A 3,653-nucleotide genomic window follows, 5' to 3' on the forward strand; every position below is an offset into this window, starting at 1 on the left:
TGAGGGAAGCATTCAGGCTGTTTTTTGGTCGTTTTTTTCTCAAGTTGTCTAGACACCAACATTTTTTTAACCATCTCACCAAGTCAATGCTAAATAAATAAGTCAGCCCCGGTGCTGGTGAAGTGAAAACCATTGAGAGTAAACAGTGCAGTCGGGCCTTAAAATCTATGAGTCATCTGCTTCATCTTCTTATTAACCAATTTCCAGGACCTGTTGACAAAGAACAGAGCTTTAGCTAGTCTCCAGAATCACTATGGCAACGGCTCAGACAACACCAGGGAAGCACGCAACCTCCTCAGTTCTGCCCAGTTCAACGTGAACTCAGCTAACAGGCCAATTGGGCAAACCTGTGATTGGGCAATGCTCTGTAATCATCAAAGTGAAAAGTTGAGTCCCACGTCATACACCTTGGCATTCATTGGCTGCATTCCTGGGCATCCTGAAAATATCATACACAGAGCCAGTGGAGTGTCATGTCTTTTCTCAACCAATCATTTCCCTGCCAAGGGTAAAATGCAGTGATATCTTTATAGCCATGGGCTAGGAAGACTGGGCAGATCAGTTGAAATAAAAAAGTAAACAGAAAGGTGGTAAGTTAAACAACTGGATTCTATATATAAATGGGTTATGCTGAATGCACTTGCTCAAGGCTCTATCTATACCACCTTTTCATAAGACCCCAGTTTTGCATCAGAGCTGCTTATTGCAGAGACAAAGGAGATGTACTAGCCTGGTAGGGCAGGCACCCATAGAATCTCAAAAGGTAGTAAGGACACATAGTTAAAGGCCAACAATTTATTTGGCAGTTAGGAGCTGCAGATTTTCAGCCCTCACAGAGTCCATAAAGGACACACAAATGGGTGTTTGGTAAAGTTCAGATGGGTCATCTTTGTCAACAAGGCTGGTCAGTCATGGGTGATCCTATATTAATTTTGGGGTCATTCTGTCCAATCCACATATATGCCGATGTTATTCTTACCAGCTGTAAGAAGCCAGTGGAAGCCACCACAAATTTGCTATTCTGGAAACTGCCAAAAATATTGCCTGAACAAAACAGGGACTGCTAGGGGATAAAAGCAGGGAGATCCCAAGCACTTTGATAACTAATCTCATCTACATTCTCAACCCTTGTGTCACCCTATCACTCTGGGCATATACAGCTCCGTTCATTTAAAAATGTATCTGCACTGTAGGAAAGCGCGCCTTTTTCAGAATTAATTGGAAAGCAATGAGATTCTTGCCATAGGGCAACCAAACTTTAAATGAATCAGACTGTACAAAGTCTTGCACCCAAAAGGAAGTGTAGCAAAAAGACCAGTTGTCCATAGCTACCAAGATGTTTATACATTCTTGGCCAGGCAAAGTCTGTTCCACATTAAAATCCATGAACTTCTATCAACCAGCATAGCATATCCTCTGTATTTCTGTTTCCCCATGAAGAAGAAACCACAGTGGGGCAGTGCACCTTCGGGTGCTTGCCACTTTAAGGGCCGGAGGCAGGCAGCTGCAGGTGCTTGATTAGGGCAGCCATTTTAGGACCCAGCTTATATAGGGGGAGGCAGCAGTTTGCTGCCAGTGGCCATGAGAAAAACAGCAGCTGGCTGAGCTATGGCTTTGGGAGCTTGAAAGAGTGAGGTTATGGGGATGGAGGAGGCATCATTGATCCTGGGCATGACCTGAAACTTCACCCTGCCAGGGGTGGGTGGCTTGGTGAGGCTGGTCATGGCGGGACAGCCCCCAAGAAGTGCCAGGCCAGTTATCTCCCCGGTGAAGGGTGGAGAAGGGCATCTTTTATCCCTAGCCCCCACATCTCAGTGGGTAACCTGGTGAGAAGGTCAGCAGGACCAGGGTGGGGTGAGGAGCCCAGAGTGAACGAGGGGCAAGGAGCCCCAAGTCTCAAAAACAGCATGGAGCCTAGTGAGAGGCAAGGAGCCCAGAGGCTAGGAGACCCAACTGTGTGTGGGACAAAGAGCCCAGTGTGAGTGAGGGGCATGGAGCCCAGTGAGAGAGGCTGGAGTTAGGGGCCAGGATATGATTACTTCTTGGATGGGGTGAGGATGGGCTGCGGTGTAGGAAAAGTTCAGAGCTGCGGATAGCACCCCCTGGCATTGGGGCAAGGAATGGGCAGCCTCCTATTTAACTTGACTTATTAACAACCAAGTCATGGCAGGAAAGATGGGGCAGACTGCCTTAGGCAGGTGGGCTGGCCACTTTGGGATCTGGCCACAAAGTTACTCCCTGTCATACACAGCCCAAGAATGGGGTTTATTCCAGGTCTGTTTCCAGTGTTAACGCTGTGATTCAGCCTACCTGAAATGAGAAATCAATTCCAGTGATATATGTCTGACCAACAACCTGCTAGTCACACAAGAAAAATATGCACGTTATCCATCCTCACTGAATAGGGTATTTGATGATTCACCATTTTATTGTCAGTAATACAAAATCACCAGCTTTTTGTGTGTGGGCGAAGTGTGAGGAGAGAAGAAAGACTTGGGAAGAGTCGTATCACCTAGAAAGGAAGGGCTCCAGAAAATCTTCTGTCCCATATGACCTCGATTCCCAGCTTAGGAGTGGAGTTTTTTTAACATTCATATATTATGCAGATTCCAAAAACTATGCACAGCCAGTTAGTAACAAAGCCCTAATGAAACCCTTCAGGGCCCATCATAGGGAAATCGCATCACATCTGTAACTTGAATCCAGCCATCATGTCCTTTTCCAGTTTCACAGGCTTTCCTACAAGAACTATGTCAAATGCAAATCAATGATAAGAGGTCTGGCCCAGTCCCATCACTATGAAAGTGAAGGTGTCTGTAAGGGGTTAGTAGTACAACAGCTCCTTAGATTTACTTTAGTCTATGAAACCCATCCATGGTCTCAGAGAGAAATATGAGCCTTCATGGTGAGCTTCGATTCTCATCCTCAGCCAACAATACCACCGAGGTTTATGAAGGAAATGTCAGGACAATCTTGCACTGCCCTGAAGCCATATGACCTATGAACAATCAATTAGCCTGACACTGAAAGAAATCCAGCTTCACTTTCCATTCCAGAAATGTGCCACTTCTTGATCGTTCATAAAATTGGCATGTTGAAATTCTTGTACAGGGCAGGTATAAGTCCCCTGCTGGTCCAGGAATATGAGCCTAAGGGCTCTCTCATTAAGGGCATTCCACTTTGTGGAATACTCAGTACCCAAGTCCATTCCTCTTTCAAACTTTTACTGAGGAGGAAAAGTGGCTGTGGAGGAGCTTGTCAGATGCATGAATGTAAATTAGCTCAGCCAAAAGAGCATTCTGCTGGACAAGTACAGCCGAGTGCTTCCTGATAATAACATTATTTGCCGTAACAAGCCCATCATAAAGGAACCTCAGGATCATGGCATGGAGAGCATGGAAGAGCCCTCTGAGTAGTGCCTGTCCATGTACTCAAAAGCCAACTGCTTCAAGCTGCAATCATCATTCACAAAATAAGATGCACTCGAGATAGCTGCAAACCTATGGCATAGGGGAGCTGAGGAGTGACCTCAATTTTCTCCTTCTGAAGCTGCCTTTCTCCTGATATGATACTACCACCTCCTTCCCTCCCCTCCCCACACTTCATATCCCCCTCACTCAGTCAACCATTTGCCTTCCACTGCAAGATATATG

The sequence above is a fragment of the Alligator sinensis genome, unplaced genomic scaffold, assembly GCF_000455745.1.
Source record: "Alligator sinensis unplaced genomic scaffold, ASM45574v1 scaffold520_1, whole genome shotgun sequence".
NCBI classification, from domain to species: domain Eukaryota; kingdom Metazoa; phylum Chordata; order Crocodylia; family Alligatoridae; genus Alligator; species Alligator sinensis.